This window comes from Acyrthosiphon pisum, chromosome A1 (assembly GCF_005508785.2).
Source record: "Acyrthosiphon pisum isolate AL4f chromosome A1, pea_aphid_22Mar2018_4r6ur, whole genome shotgun sequence".
NCBI classification, from domain to species: Eukaryota; Metazoa; Arthropoda; class Insecta; order Hemiptera; family Aphididae; genus Acyrthosiphon; species Acyrthosiphon pisum.
In genome coordinates, this window is record NC_042494.1 from 54,263,660 (window position 1) to 54,286,961 (window position 23,302).

Here is a 23,302-nt window from a genome sequence, read left to right on the forward strand (position 1 = left end):
ACAATTTTATGAAACTATTTAATATAACAATCGCTTGCGATTTGTAATTTTTTAAGGTTGAAACGAAACAATTAAAAACTGTAAACCTATACTTATATATATTATATATATATATAACTATACAACTATATAGTTCTATCTTATGAAGCGATAAGTAAAATTTTTCACTACGACAAACGATGGAAAATCTAATGATTTCGTTTTCTAAAATTGAAAAATTACACACGCGTACGTAAGGACGTAAGGTAAAGGCACGTCCACACCTAAGCACATCCAATAGATGAACACCGTGAGCATAATTAAAACGAGCCGAAGATCACGATCTCTGCATGTATAATATGTTTTGTGGGTATTCATTATAAGCTCAACATATTATATAGATGTAGTGCGAACATTTACATTGCAATTGAATATAAGAAAAATCATATTATGACATATTATATTATATTGTAATATTGTAATATTTTGTTATATTATTAAATAATACCTCAGTGGCATAGGCGCAAATGGTATTTGAGATTTTTTTTTTTTTGGGGGGGGGGGCTAAAATCTTACTTTAATAATATTGAATAAGCTTAAAACAACAATTAAGAAATGTTTGAGGGGGCTATGAACATTTTTTTGGTGGGTAGCCCCTAAAGCCCCCCTATTTACACCTGTGCTCAGTAGTGATAATTATTGGGCCATACTTTATGCATTTTATTAATATTTATTTAGTAGTACTGTAAAATATGTAATATAAATAAATATAATTAAATATTCTTACTTCTGTCTCTATTTTTGTCAATAAATTATTATGTCATATCGTATCTCTTATATAGTACCGAGCAAGGGGGAATCGACCTTAGTACCGAGACACAAACTTGCTATAGATCTTTATAATATTCGTGATCAACATTGTTTTTTAAAATCAGTTATTTGTCTATTTTTATGTTATACACCGTCACAATAGAAAAAGTAATAAAAAAAAAAAAACATAAAACTAAACATAATATAGTTGGTATAATAATATTATGATCTCGTGAGGGTATCTATTCTGGCCGCTTGTCATCGGCATGGTCGCATTTCGTAGCGCCAGTCTTAAATGGTATAATATGTATATGAGGTTAAATTTTTTTTTTTATTGTTTTTCAAACCGTCGACACAATGCTACGCCAACGTCGTCGTAGGCGCAGCGCGATGTTTGGGCGGCGCGGGCACGACGACGACGACACGTGCGGCGGCGAACAGTCGCCGACGAAACAGACACCCGAGAACAGCGGTGGCTGGACAGAACGGCCGTCGTGGCGGCGGTGGTGGTGGCGGCGGCGGCAGCGACGACGACGACGACGACGATGACGACAGAACAGCGGCAGAGGAAACGGATGAAGAGAGCGAGCGAGCGAGCGAGTGAGAGACGCGGAAATGGGTGATACGGGAATTGTCGCGGGGTGAGGAGCGGGGTGACCGCCACCGCCGCCCCGGAGAGTTGACCGCAATACGGGCGGAGAGGATGACGGCGCGCGCCCGAGAGGATCAATAGCCCGCACTGAGCGCATGCGTCATTCGGTCGGACACGTGCTGCCGACATGACCGCCCGCCCGCCAGCCAGCACACCCGCTGAAGTTGGGGCGCGGCGACGATACGCATTAAAGCCCATAAATCGGTATACGCATAGCGAGTTAAGCGACGTATTGTAATCGGTTTTAATTTGTATAATAATAATAATACAACGTCGGACCGGGGACTAGCACAACCGTCGTCCGTCGTCCGCGCAAGTGCCGCGCGGACGTGGTTTTATCGTCGCGTTTAAGTCCGAACGATATAATTATTTGGTAATAATATTTTACGAATATTAAACGACATCCGAATCGGAAAAAAAAACGTAACGCCGTTCCGTGGCCAAGGGATAATAATGTCATGCAAAAAGTAAAACCCGACCCACCACCCCCCCCCTCCAGCCACGAATAGCGTTCACCGACCCACTAACCCAACCCGCTTCCACCACCAATCGCGTCGTCGTCCTTTGTTTTCCGCGTCGACCGACGGACGCTGTTTTTACGCGCGTATACACATGTAACCGCACTCGTTGTGTGCGCGTCCGATAAAAAAAAATTAACAATAATAACAATAACACTATTGTTTTAACCGTTTTAAATTATACGAAAAATAACATGATAAAAATTACTCCGGAAACGTATATACAGTGGAAATCGTTAAATTATTTAGTAGGATATACAACAAAAACCGTTTTTCACAAACTTTTAATCTTATGCATATTTTTTAATCAAAAAAAAACCTCCCCGTTAAGACGTCAAAATGAATATCTAACATGTACTGAAACACAACTGAACTGCAGCTATAAATAATTTAATGAACGCCCAGAACTACACGAGTTGTATTTATTGGTACTATTATTAATTATATGATTTTATATGGATAACTAAAAAAATTAAAAATTATTATAACTTTAGGTACCGATAAGGCATATCTTATCGTAGGTACATACTGGCTACTTACTAACAACTGCCGAAAACTGTCTCGTTATTAATTATACAATATACATTAATAGTTTGATTTAGAATCGTATAGGTAGGTACTATCCATAGAAAATATAATTTTATGTAATACAATTTTGTATAATTTAGTGTAATAATTAAACTATGTATTTAGTGCCCCTGGGAGGTTCACTGGAATACTGGATAATGAAATCTATACTATCCTAGTACCCTACCACTTTAAATTGAAAAATATATTAGCATCATATATATTATGTAGAATCGAAACCATAAATTCCTATTATATTTACCTATTATATACCTTATACCTACCTTTAAATATAAATGTATATTATGATAAAACTATTTTAAATCAAACAATAAAAAATTATAAACTTAAATTTAAATTATCAAACTAGCTTTAATATTTAAATAAATTATACCATTCTACATAAAACAATACAAATTAAAGATACTCAAACATTTATAATTGAAAAGTTAAAATTAAGTTTGAGACATTTTCGAATACTCATAATATCGTAGATATAAACTTAACGGTAAACACCGTTGACTAACTTTTGTATAATATACTATTGTATAGTTTAAAATAGTTGAATATGCATATTGTTTGTATTACCCATTTTTTCTCATTTTTACGCACAGTTAATACTTTGATAAAAACTACCTACAATGATTATCGATTAAACTGTATTTTAAGTTGTCAATATTTCATAATAATAAGTGATAGTGTGACAGCAAAATTCAATCTTAAAAAATATTCATAAAATAAATATAAAATTGTAAGTAGATATAATTTGTTGTATTAAAATATTAATGTGTTTGGCAGAGTGCACATTACAGGGTACAAGGTGTTCTTTGTATGATGTCCAAACTCCAGAATGTTACTATATAGATGGACGGGTAATAAAGTATAAAGTTTTCATAGGCTCCATCACTTAAAAAAGTTTAAAAACAGTGAAACAACCTGCGTTATAAAAAAAACCATATTTAGGCTTTAATGCTATGTTCCCGGCTCCCGCGGAATAATACAAGCTATAATCTGATTACAATAACCGTATACCAATTGTATGTTAACAAATAACGTCCCTGAAGGGCTTTAAATTGTGGTGAAGCGTATAAACGGGTGATCATAATATAAAAACTCATAACACATGACTAGACGAGACGGTAACGACAAGATAATAGCAACTGTGCTTGTTGAGAATATGAGATAGTAATAATATTATTATTTAGCAATAATGCGGGAATATTCAGCTTATACGCTGATAATATGAATTTCCTGCACTAGAAAAAAATAACAGTAGGTACCTACTAAGAAGTGGAATAAAAATATTTGTGAAGTATTTAAAATAATATTAAATATATAAAATCAATATAATTGTGAATATTTCTATTAACTGTTAACCAGCCTATAATTAACTCACTAGTAGGTTACCTATATAAATATAAAATTATTTTGACCAAAATGTTTGGTTTATTATTATCTTAGGTACTACCAAATAAAAAACATAAATTGATTCAACACACAGATGTACGGAAAAAAATGTAATGTAGATTATACGTGAACAAAAGGCAAATGTTTTGTTACAGGCTCCTTTTCTTTCAAAATTAGTTTAATATTAACGTAATTTACAAAACTGAATGATAAAAGATACTCTATTGAATTTGTATTTTTATTTCGTCATTAAATTTCAAGAGCATTCTTACTTAGGTACCACAGCCAATAATAAATTCGTTTACTTTACTTTTATTCCTAAATTCCTATATTATGAATTATTCATAAAAGTTAATGCAATATTTTTTTATAATATTCCCTAATAATATTTCATTATAACATATGCTTGCCTATACAAATCACAGTCAAGAAACAGAACCTAAGTATCGAGTTTTGGGAAATCGTCTCGCTATGCTCAAGCCAGCGCGTTGTTTAGTTACGTGTATATTTTAAGGGACCGGAAGTGTGATCCGTCCATGTCTCAAAACATACGCGGGACATATGGGAATTTAGACGTGAGTTTGTTCCATCATACCGATGTCTGATTGATCTAGTAAAGCGATAAACATACTAAAAACAAAATTTTGATTAGTAGTTAATTAGCAAACAGAAATTGAATTTCCTACATTTCTTAATACTATATAGGTATCTCTCAAAATTCTAAATATTATATTATAAAAAAAAGCGAACAAAAAAGTATAAATTAAAAAATTGTCATATTTAAATTTTAAGAGAAATTAAAATCTTAAAAAAAAAAATTAAAAATGTGAGAGGGTCGATACAATGTAAACTTTACGATAAATTCAAATCTGTTTTCAGAATTCTTATCGCTTAACTAGATCATTCCGGTTTATCTAAATTCTCATGTTGCAAGTGTGTCAGGCAAAGAAGGACAATTAAAGCTTCCAATCCCCTTAATTCAAAAGCAAAGGATATAATATTATGAGAATAACCTTGTATTAATAAGTTCAATTTGTAGTCTGTAGATCTTAAACTTATGTGAAGTATATCAAAAGAAATCTAGAAAAAATGTCTTAAAAAAATTATGATATTTTATTACTTTTTATACTTTTATACTCTGTTTTCTCGAATATCTCGCAGAATAATCTAACTTTTATATATTATATTATATAAATTAAATTACCTTACCAACTTTCAATTCAATAATAAGCTACACACAAATTTTTAAGTATTTTTACTTAACCTCCTCGTCAATGTCTAAAAAACTTGACATTCAAGTTTAATCTAGAAACGGTTTATATATTTTAATTTTCAATAAACCCATTTTAATACATATTTTATATTTTTAACATTACACCTACTCTGAAATATACACTATGTATCGTAAACAAATATATAAACAATATATCGTATTTCAATGATGTATATAATTGTGTATTGAATGAAAAAATATAAACATGGACACAATATTAAATTCATCATCCTTGAAAAATATCATATTAATCTAAACCTTGATATTATACAGGAAGGTACTTTTATTAGTCCCTTGTTTACTTAATATCACAAATTATCAGTATCACAAAACAAAGTAGATAACTATAATAAGAAATTTAAAATGTTATATCAATGATTTAATTTTTTTTTAAGTTAGTTTTTAATAGCAAACTTAGGTACCCTATTTATCTATTTGTACTTAGTAATATTTATACTGTAGTTATATATGACATATGTATTTATAATATTTATTATAAAATTTAGACTGATTATATAATTGAACATTGTACATTTGTACCTACTTAATTATATGGAAAAAACTATTGGTAAATAATATTATATTACTATACTGTTATTTAATATGAAACACCTAATAATTTTAAAACTTTAGAAATCTGTCTAAATGTAAATATAAAACAATAATAATTTCTGTATTCTGTACAACACAATATATCTAAATATTTTATATTGTTACGTAATATATTTATTTTGTGTAAATAACAGCTATATTAATAATGATTAGGTATTGATAATGATTCATAATTTCATATCACAAAATATTAAAAATTAGGTATAAATATATTTTGTTAATTTGTTTGGTAAATATTTATAATTGTAAATTAAACAGGCGTTAATAAATACACTTAAAGCATACCCGATAAATATCATAATTATGTAGGTATTCAAAATACGTATTATTTTCAATATGGAAATACAAAAAAAATACTGATATCAATAAAATAAATTACAAAATAAAATTCATAGTTACAAAATAAAATAACAAAATATTCGAAAAATATTTACTTATGTACATATAATATACAGACTACAACTATGAACCAAAAATAAATATTAAACCCAACATAAACATTATAAGACTGTAACGTAATCAATAAACTTTGGAAACCAGACATTAAACAACAGATATTTGAATTTGATACAATTTTTATGGATCATGATATTATCACACTGTATTCCAAAACGTTCAAGATAACATTTCAAACATTTTTATTACATGATGTCATAATATTGTATACGTTATAGAAATTCTTACAGAGGTATCTCACCCATTCTCACCCTTTAGGTATATAAAAACCTCGATAAAAACAGTCTTTTAAACCGGTTTTTAAAAACTTCTCCTCCAACTATAATATAAGTAATACATTTCAGTGTCACGGAATATTTATAAGCCTATCACATTTTTATTAACCTTGTACCTAACTATAATTTGTAAATAATATTATATATATTTGAATATTTTATTAAAAATATGCATTTTAATAGTATACCAAGGTGGGTAATTCGGTCTCCACGTTTTAATAAAATAAGTAATAACCAAATATTACTTCCTAATTCTCTGGTCCCTTTTGATGCACTGGATAGAAGTTGCACAGCAACAATGTTTATAAATGCGATTATTTATTCATAGAGTTCACAAGTAAAACCCTTTGTAGACAGCAAACTTTGAATAAATTACCTACACAGCGGAAGGAAAATACACAGGTGTCTCTGTAAAATACATCCAGATATCCACTTTCCGTGCCGGATAAAGATACGTTGTCATTCTAAATATAAATTTCAATGCATTATTGATACAATGTATGCATTATCATAATGCTTCAGAATGAATATATTTTGTGCAAAGAATATTATGCAATCAAATGTTATACCTACCCTTTACCATGTAAAATACGAAAATTGTTCCAATATTAATTCATACGGAAAACCCGGAGAGACCTCGGAACACAATAGACGGGTAATGTGGTAGGTTACACCACCGCGGTTACCAATCGAACATCCAGAGTAAAATATCTCCACTGAAAGTTAAACAAAATTAACCGGGAATCGGGATGCTTATTCTCGGTTCGTTTTGATCTTATATATGATATATCTATAATAATATTATAGTCAAAGTTACCACACACGTTTAATACTAGCCTGTAGGTACATATTACAGTGAAACTTCCATACAACGAATTTCCATTTAACAAAAATTTCTATTTAACGAAATATTTTTGAGACTCAAATCTGAAACCAAATTTATTGAATTCTATTTAACGAAATTCTCTATAATACGAATTGTTTTTGTTCCCCATGAGAACTCGTAATGTGGAAGTTTCACTGCATATTATAGTATTATACAGCACTGGCGTGCCGAAAAAGGTATTTTCGTGGCAATTGCCTCAACTCCTCGAGTCTAAAATGAGCGGGTGACTGATAGGAAAATGTCGAAAATACAAAAAATAAATATAGGTAATATAACAATGTCGTTTTGTGCTGTAAAAAAAATTATTCGTGCCTAGAACACAAAAATCCATATTTTTGATAGATGGGTTCATTTTTTTGATTTGCCTCAAGTCTAACAATCGTTCGGCACGCCACCACTATAATACCTACAACACTCACAGTGCGACAAAATGTATTATAATATCAATTAAAATTTAAAATATAATACCTCGACGGATGAGGATACAAAAACAGGAAACCGTCGATCGGAGGGTATCGGATATCGTCCCGTAAACTGTTTACGGTAAACATGTTACTGTATAATGATAATTATACAGGGATGATTAATGTCGGTTGGAAAACGAAACAAACTCGTATGACAACATAATATCATAGTATGATCGGATACCGTCGTGGACGGGCTGAAAAATTAGCTTTTTTTCTATCGAAATCTTCGCATGTCCAGGTGGCAAATCAGCCACCTCCGTAAATCGTGTACAACAGCATTATGTGGTTGTCGACTGACGAAACGAAATATGTCCACAGCGACAACGGAGACAATAATAATCAGCGCAGAGGACTCAATTTTGTGTAGCCTCAAAACCCAAAATTGTGCGTTAAAATTGTTTTTCTAGCAACCCAACTAAATACAGAATATTCTAAATCTAAATTAATAACAATGACGTAAAAATAGAACGACGACTTGATTGACTATAAATAGACGATTTGTGTACATTCAAATACTCAATCGACCCGCCGCGCCAGCACTGTGGAAATGCGTAGAGGCTTTCAAATTTTAGTCAAACGGTTTAAGAATGGTTTGACAATCGATTTCATAAACGTCCTTTGAATAAAAAAATGTGCATAGTACTAATAAAAGAAATATGCCTCAAGAATCAAAAATAAATCTAAATAATATTTGTCAAAAGGCGAAATATTCCTATAAATTTAACACAAATTAACATAAAACTACAACTTTGACTTTTTCGTTTACATAAAAAAATTTGTTTCCATAAAATGTATAGCTGGACTTTTATTTGGATTGCACATAACAATTAATATTATGCAATTTTTATGTCCCCTGCCCAAATGATAACATTAATAGGTATTATAATAATTAATAATATCATTATCACACACTACGGTCAACGACATTACTAAAGAGTAAAAACTAAAGTAAAGTCGGCGACGATAGTATAATTATTATTATTAAAACAAATTAACAAAACCCATCGGGCCCGCGCGTGTTGTTCGATAACAAGTAGCGGGTCGTGGTATACAACAACTACACTCACCATAACGTTATTTTTGTTATTGTTATGATTGTCGCTGGCGTTGATACCGTTAATCAGTGTGTGAGTATGGAGCGTCGGCACGAGCGATACAACGGACGAACGGTACACGGAACGAACAACGCAAACGACTGCAGCAGCTGGCGGAGGCGACCGCGACCGACGACCGTAGACACAAAAACTCGTCAAAACACGCCGGCCGTTTATTTACATCATCTGTTCCGTGGTTCTGTCCATCATTGGCACAACATTATTGATTAGCGGCACAGTCGACCACCCAGTGCGGCCCGGTGCACGGTATTTTCCTGAATAACCGTGCGCGCCCGCGGCGACGTCACACGCATTGCGGGCGAAATGCAATGCAATGCACCATGAATGCGTCTCAGCATTCGCTATTCAGGTCAGAATATTATGTGAGCGACGGGAAATATTATATTATCTACCGAAAGTACAATCATGGTCGACTTGACGAATGTGCAGTTGCAACAAACTAATCGCGAATTCTATTTACATTACGACATTTTCGCAATCACTCCCTTTATAATAATATCAAAATAATGTTAATTAGTAATAATTACATAAATATCAGCTATTTGTTTTATATAAATCATATTGACATATCTAATTGACATAGGTAATCCTGGCTATAGTGGCTACTGGCTAGAACCTACCTTATAGGGCAATGAGGAAAAGTCCTTAGAATAAAACCTGACCATAATGCTAAAATATGTATAATAGCATAATACATGGTTATTATTTCCAAATTATCGCGTGATTATAATCATCATACTACTCTTGACGTCTACGGGGAACGCGTCGCTGGTCACGCGACAAGGCGACTTCGGCTGGGCCACGCTCAAATAATTATTTTATGGAAAATAAAATCAAGAGCTGGTCGTTGTACGACCCCCATAATACATATTATTATGCAGTTGGTATAAACACGTTTGTAGGAGTGTGAGACTCGCAAACAACAGTTCAATAAATTAACATATGGAGTTAAATAATATAATATTATGCAGATAGCAACGATAACACGAATACATGATACAATAACGACTATATTAGTAGTATAGTATATTTATTAAACATCTACATCTCGAGGAGAATAATATAAATACGAGTGGAAATTAATGCATGTCTGAAAATATGATATTATATACGCACAATAGATATATACAGATATATATATATAGGTAATAGGTATATGTCTGATGTACTATCCCAGTTGCGTACGCAGGGGGGAGAGGGGCTAACGGACTGAAGCCCATCCATTGACCTTATTATTATTAGTTTTTTTAAAAATATTTATCAAGCTTCAACTGTCAACTAGTAGGCAAAACTTAAATTCATATACATCTTACCAGAATGAATTGATTTTTGCAAAAACATTGTATTTGCATATCAACTTTCTTAAAATTATCACTAATATTTGGAAAAATTATGAACTACTTCATATGTACTTGTATAAAAGACCTTGTATTAAATTTTCAAGCCTTAGCTACACAAATTTAATATTTTTAAGTACTTATTGAACTACAAATACATCTTATGTAATAATTTTTTAAGCTTTTTGACCAGACAAATAATTTTTATTGACATTTAAAAAAAAAACTTCCAAATCAAAAACAATCCAAGTGAGGACGGTCTAACCAAGGTTACCAAACGATCTTAACAAATTTTCATTTATTTTTTTTTCCCCCAATTATTTTAAAAAGTACTGAGAATTTTCAATTTTGAACTTCCAAAAGTATCAACTAGATCCAATTTGCTTCCAAAAACATCCATCGAAGTTTATGTTCAAAGCCATTCTACCAGAAAAGTTGAGAAGTTTAAGTCGTATAAATACGTAATTTTTAAATACTTCAAATAAACGTCTGAAATTGTTAGACTAGACAATATAAAAATTAAATTTGAATTAAATGTTAAGCCCCCCCCCTCCCCCCCCAACACCAATAGAAAAATCCTGCGTACGTCACTGTACTATCTTGTTAACACACATAATATCTTTAAATCGTAATAAACCCGAAACTATAAATACCAGCTACCTATAGGGACCTCTAAATACTTTAAGTAAATTTATCCGATACTTTGTTATACTAAACTACCCAATGTATTAAATTATTATAAATAATCTATTTATTATACCTATGTCTAAATCCATTGACGTAGAATGGTCGGGGGTTGATACTATAGCCCCTCCCCCAACCCGTAAATATTTTTAGAATATATTTTGTGTACCCGAAACATTATAGGCTATAGCCTCCCCCGACCCCCTCTCACCATACAAATTATTCTCCCTACGCCTATATCGGAATCACTGTTATATTATTGTGTTTGGGTTTTAAAAAAAAATTGATAAATTATAAATCAACTTCCAATAGAAACATAGGTTATAGATATACTTATTAAATTATTTATTTGCAGCCGACATACTATGTCCGTGACAATCTAAAGTCATTGCAGTAATAGTATTATAAATAAAATGATTCAATTTCGTAATAATTACTAATTACAGCGCAAAAATAATAAACATAATATAAAAATAACCAATAATATAATTAATAATGCCTATAGTATAATATTATCCTTAAGATAAGCCAAAACTCTGTTATTCACTCATATATTAGTATATTACTACAAAGCCGGATTAAGGCTTCTAGGGTCGCACATTCACATAAATAGACTATAATATAAGTCGTCTTTATCCCTTTTAACAATTTAATTGCCTTTTCGACTATTTATTTCTAAAAATGTCATGTTCTACAATCTACACAAATTAATTTACAAATATAATTTAGAATCTACAAATTCAAAACAATTTAAATTCAAATTAAATACAATACCCTATGTATATATTTTAATATTTATGTGAATTGACTCCCCCCCCTTAAACTTTTAAAAGTATAACAAGAGTTTTTATATTTTGAACGTAAAAATAATATGTTCTGTATACATAATAAAAAAATGGATGTATTAGCATACATTTATATTTTGCACTAGTACTGTTAGTTTTATCTTATGGTATAGTCGTATGGGGTATCCATCTATTAGACACCGAATATTAGTAAGAATTACATCAAAAAAGTACAACAGAATGAATAACAACATACCTTGGAATTGTTTGACATTTTTTAAGTTTTTAATTTGAAACAACCATATGTATGCTCTTCTTTACTCCAACTCCATTCTGATATGTATAATTAAGAAAATCACTGTATTAGTATTATTTCTGAAGGAAGAAAAAAGGATTGTCTCAAGGTTTCTAAATTAAATACTACTGCCTATCAAAACTATTACCAATTTAAAGCTATATCTATATTCAATGAACTACCTGTAGAAATTAGATTAATTCATAATAAGAGACTGTTTAAAACAAAAATTTAAAAAAATCTCATGGCAGAGAGACATTACGTCACCATATCGTGCAAAAAGTGTCCAAGTGCAAAAAGTGACAAAGTGCAACAATATAACCAAATAGTTCCCATAGTCCTCCTTCTACTATAGAAAAACCGACCAAGTGAAAATTTCTAAAAATATACCAAGTTAGAGACTACTGTATTTTTACTAAGTGCTTAAATTATTTTTTTCTACGTTGAAAAATTGTCCAAGTGATAATTGATCAGTTTTTATATAATATTAAAATATGACCAGTGCTCTTGAACAGTTTTGTTACAATACGATGTTGGTGAAAAATGTATCCACATGGACACACTGTTATTTTCCTTTATTAATAAAATAAATGATAATATCAGGAAATAACCAGGTGTATTAAATACACCTTGAGAAATGAAATGAAATCCCATTATCAGTATTTTACCAGTATATTTTTCTAATAATTATATTTTTATATTTTTTGACCAGGTGATTTGAGTAAGTCAGTAAGTCATTTCTTAATTTGGTCAAGTGAACAAGAAGTCAGTTAGTCATTTATTCATCTAACTTTTTTATTTTTCAACTATTCTGCTAGTTATAATAAAATATAAAATTGGATAATTCAAGGTAAACACTCTTTACTTTCTCGTGGATTTTTTAAGACAAAAATTATTAAAATCGAACGAACTTGTGAAGTTCTAGACCATTGTTAATATTCAATTGTTGTTTCCTAACAAAGTTCAAATTTCACTTAGACACTATTTGCACGATGGTGAATTATTATATATTATTAATTTGATACACAGCACCATGAATGAATCGACTGTTATTTGTCGTTATCTTTAACATTTTCTTAAGTAGGTACTACTTTCCTTTTTTTATTTTTCTTCTATTTTATATTAATTTTTAATTTACACTCTTGTTATTTTTAGTTACTAGCATTTTAGTATCTGTATAAATTGTATTTTTTTTTTATCATTTTCTTCTTATATATTTTGTAACTATTATATTTTGATTGTTGTATAAATGAATAACTACCAATAACCCTCTTCTCGGCACAAACTCTGAATTTAAATAGAAGCATAATCAACTCTTGTAAATTCTATGTAGTATGTATAGTTGTACTATGTTTAATGTTATAAGGATTGAGTTCAAATAAATTATTATTATTAGATTCACTTTCCCAACAGAAAAGATACTAGACAAGTTTCAAATCGAAGCATTATTTCGACTAATTCTTGTGTACACGGACATAAAAATATAAAAACAAAAAAACACACATCATTTTAAATTTCGTGGGCTAGTTTATTGGGCTCGAGATAAATTGGGTACATTTTGAAACCGGTAAGTAGAGTCCCGAGTAAAAAAAATGTAGTAGGTAAGTTGGGTCCCTCTTACCTACCTGTTCCGCCCGATCATTTAAGTTTTTATCAAGAACATAATATTATAACAAACACATATATTTTAATTATTACCATTTAAACAATTTATACCAATTTTAATTTGTGTCAAACCTATGATTTTTTTATCTATATAATTTATACCGAGAACAAAATATTTTATAACATATATTTATTTAGGACATAATATAATTATATAATATAAAATACTATAATATATAAGATATAATATAATTATTATAAAATTTGACTTATAATTTGAAGATATTTACCAATATATTAAAAGTATTCGAATGAATTTACTAACATTTTATTTATGGAACTCAATTTACATTTTATCTATTTTTACCTATTACCTTTTTTTCCGAGATCCAATTTACCGAGTAAGGTCCTTAATTGGGACGGAATTTACCAATCCCGAAATTTCGCTCCGTTCAGAATCTAAAACGTTTAATTTAGATACTAGGTAGGGTCATAGTGATAGGTATTACTATTTATTGTACGATATTTGAAAAAAAAATAGAATATTAATTAGTCAAAAGTTATTAGTTATTACATATAATAAGGTTAATTAACTACAATGGTCAGCTATTTCTGTTACACTCGTATAATACATGTAACATTTCGTCCGTGATCCATAAATATACAATTTAACAATAATACAATTATATTAAACATATAGTCATAACTCATAATACAATAAAATTAATTATACGGATTTTATTCGATAAACTTATTTCCATAATACGATTAAATCTAGTGTCTAGTAAAAGGTATTAGAAACAAATAAACAATTTGGATTTACTCCAATAAGTCTCAAAAATATTATTAAAAAACCATTTATAATTCTATACAAAATAAATAAATTATAAATTCCTAAGAAAAAAAATTGTATTTTAAATAGAAAAAAATGTTACAAATAAATAACCTTTTATATATTTACAAACATTTTGCAGTAGGTACAAAAATGCACTCTTTCTCTTTGATCCTGGGATTATATGACCTATACTATATTGACTATTATTTAGGTACCTACATAATTGGATATTGTGATATTATGTCATATGTATAGTATGTTATAATATATTGGTTAATGGTTATATACTTATATCAATATATCATATTATATTAAGTACCTACAGTATAATTATTATTTTAATTTTATTTTTAAAGTGTCCCGTATATTATAATAGATAATATATATTATAATATTTATGTAGTGCTGGGGGTTAGGGGATAACTAGCATCGCCTCCATGTGTCAGTATAACTTATAACTGCCTCCAAAAGACGTTACCAGGGGGGGATATGCCCCACCCCATTGACTGTGTTTATTTTAGCCTATATGTAGATTATAATAATATCATTGATTAAATATACGAATTGTATATTTAATCAATGATAATATATATTTAAAAAATGATTTTACAAAAACCATATAGCCCCCCTCCACACAAAATTTATGGATACGCCATCGACTACCTTCCTAGCATTTATGTTTGTACATTTAAAAGGATCATCATAGTACCTAATTACCAAATTATTAAGCATATTAATATGAATTGTCATTATATTGATCAAGTTGGACAGTTGAATAAGTTTTTACTTTGTAAGAAGTATATTATAAGTGATGAAAGTGTAGTGTGGGGACTACGCGCCTTATTGAGGGTCTGTTTGGTTTAAATTTGAACAAACCCTCCCGGTCTCAATTAAAAATTGAAGTTGCGCTTATACATATCTACCTAGTATACCTAAAATGTGTTTAAACTCGTCAATGGCAATAGTGATTAAATTTAGCGTCAACAAACTGGCGGTTGGTGGATCCGTCCCAAACCACCACTAACTAATCAGAACCTGTTATTTTAGGTATCGTTTCACACACAAAAGCAATATATATAATTATTTAATTGGTAGTATAATATTACATAATATAACGACGATGGATGAATGAACAATAAATTATTAAGCATTAAGGAAAATGCGGTAAACGCATATGGTATATAGGTACTCTGATACTCAGCTATTTTGAAATAGTAAAACAAACTAATTTGGTATACCTACTGAGTGTAGAACAGCCTCGTGATGGGTAGAGCCAACAACCACCAGTTTCAATTTTGTTTGACGTTGACCTTAGTGAACACTATACATATATACCTACACAATTACCTATATCCAATGATTCTAACATTATAGTTAAATTAGGATTAATTAATAATGTTTATCTATTATAGTTACATTCTACATAATATGTTTTTTACGTAATATTACTATATTATGTATTATAAATTATAATATCCCTAACAACGAGTTTTTATTTATTGTATAAAATAAATAGTTGTTGCAGTTTATAAATGTATTAATAACAGTTGATTATTTTATTTAATTAGGTATTAAAATTTAATATCATTATAAATCGTAACACTCAAATATATTAAACCATAAACTTTGTCTCAAAAGTCATGCTATTATTTTATTCAGCTGCGTAGTTCATTAAAAATTTTGTCAATATAATAAACCTATGGGCTATGACAATAGTTAATAATAATCACTAAATATGGTCCAGTTTTTATTTTTGAACTTACTGCAACTGGAGGATTTATAGTAAATTTTTCATTCGTTGCTTTCATGAGTCATACTTTCTCAAAACAGCAGGTAAGTATACTTATAATTTATTTTAAGATCATTCTACCAAACATAGTATGTCATAATACACATTTCTATTATAACTGCGGCTATTATTCACCTTCCATTATTACCAACGCCATCTCTCTTCACACCCCTTTTATTCAAAGTTCTCCGGACGACGCCTTTCTTAGTATATATAATATTAGTACAACAAGTTATATAGTGAAGTCCCAAGTGAGACATCCTTGTTAGCTGTCTTAATTACTAACTTGTATTTAAGATGAAGTTTTAGAAATAATAAATATAAAATAATGTATGTTCTTTAGAACTATAGAACTTACAGTAGTCAACAGTAATCCTCTAATTGCCAATCTAACCTCTGAAACAATATAGGACATAGGTACACTATCTACATACAGTAACCCCGATGGTGACTAAAACAATGATCTTGAAGCCGATATCATTTAACTTAGACTTTAGTTAGTAAATAAATAAATTGAATAATACATATAGGTACCTACTAAATGTATATTTTATATGGCGTTAACTAATAATTATATTATATACATAATATGGCTATGTTATGTATCATTATTTATTTATGCATATTAAATTCATTGCAGCGGATATAAATCAATTAAGTATAAAACATCCGGCAACATCTATGGGTTTGGCGGTTCTCCTAATTATTAATTACCTACTCCTAAAATATTGTAACTACTATTTTATAACTATTAATTTCTTTGAAAAAGGTTACCTATTAATATAAACGTACTTATACAATATAGCATTGCTATTATTAATTTCCACAGATTGAAATCAATAGTTAAAATTCTGGATCTATGGTTAGAATTTAATACATTAATCACTGTTAAAGTTGCACTTGCAATAAGGTATTTAGTATATTTTTTTAGGTCCCACAAGACGTAAAAGCATATTAGGTATATGGTACATATATTACCCGAAATAGTAGGTACCTAACCATAGAAAAATAATTTCTTTGTGAAATCAATAGACAAAAAGGGCGGATTAAAATGGATTTGGGCCGTTTATAAATTGTAACATGTGGTAGAGTACCTACTTGTCCATAAACCTCTCAGTCCGTTCTTGCTGATGACACAAGTCATATAGAAGCAAAATAAAGATAAATTTTAAAATATGTAATACGAATATAATAAACGAGTATAGAATACTGGTGATAAATATTTTTCGTTTAAATATATATACCTACGTTTTGACATATAGTAATATAGCCACATATAGCCGAACATAGGTACCTAGTCTGTAGTCAAAAGTTTTGCCAACCTGGTGACGTCCCTTCTGGATATTAATTGTCGTGTGTTTGGCATTCACTATATTTACGCACCATGTAACAAATAACAATAACCGAGGTACATAATGCAACTCAACGACCGAGGAATAATGTTTACTGAATACTACTAAAGCTTGTCCACTCATGATAGAAATAACTTAGGTACTATTATTTAATCAACATGTACATCATTTTTATTTCTTAAATAGGTACCTAGTAATATTATGCATTGTAAAGGCTGCAGATTTTGATATTTACTATAATTAAAAAATGAATAATCGTACAAACGAACGTATGTAAAATTTTTAATGTTGGACGAATATTTATATTAGTATTTTATGAACAAAAGGACATAAAGTAAAATTTAATATATTTTGGCTCTATTTGAGCTAAAGTAATCATTGGAAATTTTTTTTCCATAAATGTTTATAAAAAAAACGTATTCTCGGTCAACAAGCTTGAAAATGTATCATGTAAGACAAAGTTCCTAGTATATTTTTTGGTAATAAAAGGTGAGTGTTGATATTTATAATCATTTGGACAGAGATAGCAAACTTTCATCTGAAAAAAAGGCGGGCAAGTGTACGGCCTTACTGTACATTAGTTTTCGTATGGCAGTATGGGTTACTGTAATGGAAGTGATACATTTAAATTCAATGATATAGGTAAAATCATTATACACAAAAAACAATTCTGTGGTCTATGGTTTATCAGCCTATACTACTAGATACTAAGTACCTGTATTTTAATGCATTAATTATATTAAAGTAATTCATTATTTTACTATATTATCTATGTTAAATAGTACGTTAAATTAATTTTTTCCGAAAACATTTTATTTCATTAATTAATTCAAAAATTAATTTTATACATAAATGACCTATATAACATCAAACTAGATGGACTAGTAGTTACTTATGCAGATGACACATGCCTGCTTTTCTCTAGTAACACATGGGAAGGTGTCAAAGGCCGAGCTGAATTAGGAGTAAATAGATTGTTTAATGATTTAAAAATAGAAAGCTGTCTCTGAATATCAGTAAGACTGTTTTTATTGCCTTTTCCATCAAAAATCTACTCATGTCTCCAGTTAATGAAATCAAAATCCATTCTTGTAAAAATGACTTTTTTAACTGTTTTAATTGCCAAAAGATATTAAGGGTAAATAGGGTTAAGTATTTAGGTCTATTTATTGATAGTAGCTTCCGCTGGGATGTTCATATTAATATATTAGTAATGCGTTTGAGGACTATTATATATACTTTTTATAAACTGAATAAAATACTGCCAACAGACTCGATGCGTTCCATTTATCAAGCGTTATATAAATCAGTTTTTCAATATGGATTAATAGTATGGGGTGGATGCTCATCGTATGTTCTAAGACCTATAGAAATTCAACAAAATTTAATTGTAAGAATCTGCTTGGATAAGAAAGATCTTCAGGGCTCCACAACACAAAACTATAAACAACTAAAGGTACTTCCAGTTAAGTTATTATACAAACAATTTGCTATTCTATTTTCGACAAGCAAAATTAGTAATAAAAATGACACAAAACGTGACATTAAAGCGTATGACATTGCTGTATGGTACACAAAAAAAGAGTTTGGTTGACTATTTAGGTCCTACTATGTTCAACTCGCTGTCATTAAATGTTAAAAAATGTATATACGATAATGTTAATAAAGTACAAGGCTATATATATAATAAAAAAATTGTATTTGCGTATCTGTTAGAACAACTATAATAATAAAAAAAAAAAACACACCTTAGTATTATATAATTCTTTTAATTAAATGATAAGTTAAGTAACTTCAATTGTAATAATTTTTATTTTTAAGTATTTTAGTATTGTATTATACTATATTATGTTGTAACTCATTTACCTTACCACAAGCGTCGCTAAGAGAGGTCAAATTAATCAAAACTATAATTATAATTGTATATTTGTAGTTCATTGATAAAATAAATAAAAAAAAAAAAAAAAATTTAAGTTTCAAGTATCTACCCAGTACCCACAAATAATATTTTTAAATGACAAAAAAAAATAACTAAAACTATTAATCTCCGTTTAAATATCTTATCTCATCCAAATTTCAAATTTGAACTTAAAATATCTATTAAAAAGTTGTCCACATCAAATACTTTGGTAAATAATTCACTTTCATATTCAGAAAACGGGAATTATAATTTGCATTGTTTTGAACTAAATCGAGTTTGTAGCATTAATAGTACCTACCTACTTTGGTATTCATTTCGATATAGTGATATAAAATGGAAAACGCAAACTAGTTCAAGTACAGAGTACTAGAAGATTGAGAAAACATTTTACGTATTTAAACAATTAAACCTTATTCTACATCTACCCACCATAAGAGGTGTATATTTTTGCACTAAAGTATAGTTATCTTTATCTTATAGTATAATCTTATGGGGTTTGGCTTAGTGTATAGGTACCCATCTTCTATTGAATCATTAAATGCTACACACAGCAAATATTAGTAAGAATTGTATTAAAAAAATACAAACAGAATGAAAAACATATTATATAATATCTTTAATATTTTCAAGCTACTAATATAAAAACTTTTTAGGACCTTTTAGAACTCATGTCTTGTTCTAATATTAGATAAATGCTACAAATAATTTATGGTAATTAGAGTTCAATAAGTACAGCGTATTTAACTCTTTCGCAGTAACTCTTAAATATCCAGCTGCTCTGATAATATGCTCTGCTCTATACATAATATATATATAAATTAATATAAATATTGAAAAAACTAAAAAGGTAATGGGGTGTTTTATCCATACTCGACCCCATCCCCCGACCGTTTCACTAACAATGTTGCTGCTGCTTGGTAACAATGCTCACTCCGTTCACTTTAAGAATATTCCCTCGCCGTGTGCTGGAAAAAATAAAAAGGTAAGCCCCCCATGTAACTTTTTACCGACTACAGTCCTAATTTTGAAAACATTACCATCGAATAGCACTAATTCAGCACTAAATGTTGATGCTATAGCGGATTTTGGTGCTGGTGTTGAACCCGCTACGTGAAGTTAGCGGAGAAAGGTAAGCCCCGTGTAACTTTTTACTGACTACAGAAACTAATTTTGAAAACGATTCCATTGAGTAGCACTAATTTAGCACTACATTTTAGTGCTATAGTGGTTTTTGGTGCTGATTGTGCACCCGCTGGGACAAAATACGAAAAATCCCATAACTCGGAGAGAAACATAGCACTAATTTTGAAAACGTTACCATCGAATAGCACTAATTCAGCACTAAATTTTGGCGCTATAGCGGATTTTGATGCTGATGGTGCACCCGCTGGGACAAAATGTGGGAAATCCCATAACTCGGAGCGAAACATAGCACTAATTTTGAAAACGTCACCATCGAATAGCACTAATTGAGCACTGAATTTCGATGCTATAGTGGAGTTTGGTGCTGGTGTTGAACCCGCTACGTGAAGTTAGCGGAGAAAGGTAAGCCCATATGTAACTTTTTACTGACTATAGCACTAATTTTTAAAACGCTACGGTTGAATAGCACTAATTGAGCACTAAATAGTGGTGTTATAGCGGAAATTAGTGCTCAAATTTTTCCGCTAACTTCACGGACCTCTTCCCGTGCTTGACACTTCGCAAGTCAGTGCAGACGACCGCCATATTTGCAGGATCTGCATTGGCGCAAAACAATAACTCCTCAAAAGGAGTGGGTTAAACGTCTTTTTCTTTTAGTTCCTTAACAATAAACATTAACAGTTTTTTCTGTGGATTATTTTCTTACCGAATCTAAAAAAAATAATAGATTCAAAAATGTGTAAAATAAATACAATATATAATAAGCCATACACTTACTTAAGTCGGTATAATTAATGCAATTCTTTTTTTCTAATATCTCATGCTCACACTATTTTTGAAAATATATTTCAGTGCAAAAATTACGTGACGTTGTAATTAGATAATTTAGCTACACCACAGCCGTGGGTGCATTCTTTCAATTTAAATCTTACAATTTATTATTATTATGGTTTTTTTTTATATATACATTATTTTTAAAAATAATTAGGCCATTCATACAGTCCAAAAAATTTAATACCCCACTCACAATTCGGCTTCAGGACAAATCATTCAATAGTGCACCAAATAAAAGTTACTGACAAAATTCAAATCTCATTTGAATATAAGTAATAACTATAAAATAAAAATACTTGATATCCGCCTTTGCCTGTTTTGTCCTTTATTTCGATCCAAACAAAAACCACTGAACAAATCTTTACTGCGAGGGCCATTTAGACTTACGGTTTGTAAATTTAAGGGTGCGAAAAACCCATCCCTAACCCACACCATCCAAGCCTTTTCAATCCATTACTATTTCCATAATAAGCTTGCCCTTTGCCTCTTGTACGGAACCAACAAATTTATGAAACTCTAAATAAAAAACTTAAAAATACAAACTGTTGATCAACTAACCAAAATCCATTACATTAGGAAGCACTTAATACTTCAACGTTATCCTACCCTTTTAGTCTCTCACCTATCATCACGCATTCACGCACTCTTCCTGACAAGTGACAACCCACCATACCACCACAAAAAGCGCTGGTCGCTGGCGCCACGACCTACTAAATAAGTTGATACAATAAATAAATACTGTTCTGAAGTGTTTCATCACTGGATGGCTTCCGCCTTAATGTGTATAGTGTATCTTTATTATGTTATTATTATGTAGATATGGGCCCAATTTTAAAATAATAAGTTATGAATATTTAAAATCAAATTAAAGTTTGAATTTTTAGGAGTGATCATTTTAAACTTATGGAGGACCTACGTCTCTCTTGCACCCTTCCCACTAGTGGTGCCAGTACTTAATAGTACCTAAACAGATAATTGCTTTTAATTGTATTTTTAATACAATATAGTCATATATAGAGTACCTAATCGTTTCAAATATTAATTAATAATAGGTAATTAATAATTTTTTTGATAAAATAAGAATTACACGTACCTACTTAATAGAACCATGGTTTTGTACTTTTGTGACAACAGTGCGTCTGTGAATGCATATCTGTAGTTAAATCATTATCTAGAGGTGGTGGTGTACTTATCGCTGTTCGGAATAATTTTCATTCAAAGCTTATCTTAATTGAAAATAATTGTATAGAATTATTATTTGTACTTTTAAACATTTTTAATCTCACTATTATTATTGGTTCTGTGTATATTCCAAATAAATCTAATGAAAATTTATATAATTCTTATTTTGATTATATTGAATCACTGTATAAAAAATACCATAATGCTATCTTCTTACCGTTTGGCGACTTTAACCTACCATCAGCAAATTTTTCAAACGTATCAAAATATGATGATAAATTAGTATTTTTAAATCTTTCTCAATTAAATTGTATAAAAAATAATAAAAACACTATCCTGGATTACGTCTTAACAAACTCTACTGCTATTGATGTCGATTTATGTATTAATCCAATTATGCCTATTGATGTATTTCACCCTCCAATAACTGTTACCTTTACACATCCAAGATTTAAACAAAATTCAAAATAATTTTATTAGATTTTTATGTATCATGTTTTGTTTATAGAGCACCCCATTCTGA

The 23,302-nt window shown here is 30.0% G+C and overlaps 1 protein-coding gene across 1 annotated transcript in view; it reads right to left on the minus strand.

Moving 5' to 3' along the window:
• The window catches only part of LOC100163707 (semaphorin-1A), a 184,347-nt gene extending 175,162 nt beyond the window's left edge, over positions 1-9,185 (minus strand). The window contains exon 1 of the mRNA XM_008186929.3: positions 8,970-9,185. The gene's annotated coding sequence lies outside the window, so the exon portion shown is untranslated. The remainder of the gene's footprint in view (positions 1-8,969) is intronic.
• Between the last annotated feature and the right edge of the window lie 14,117 nt (positions 9,186-23,302).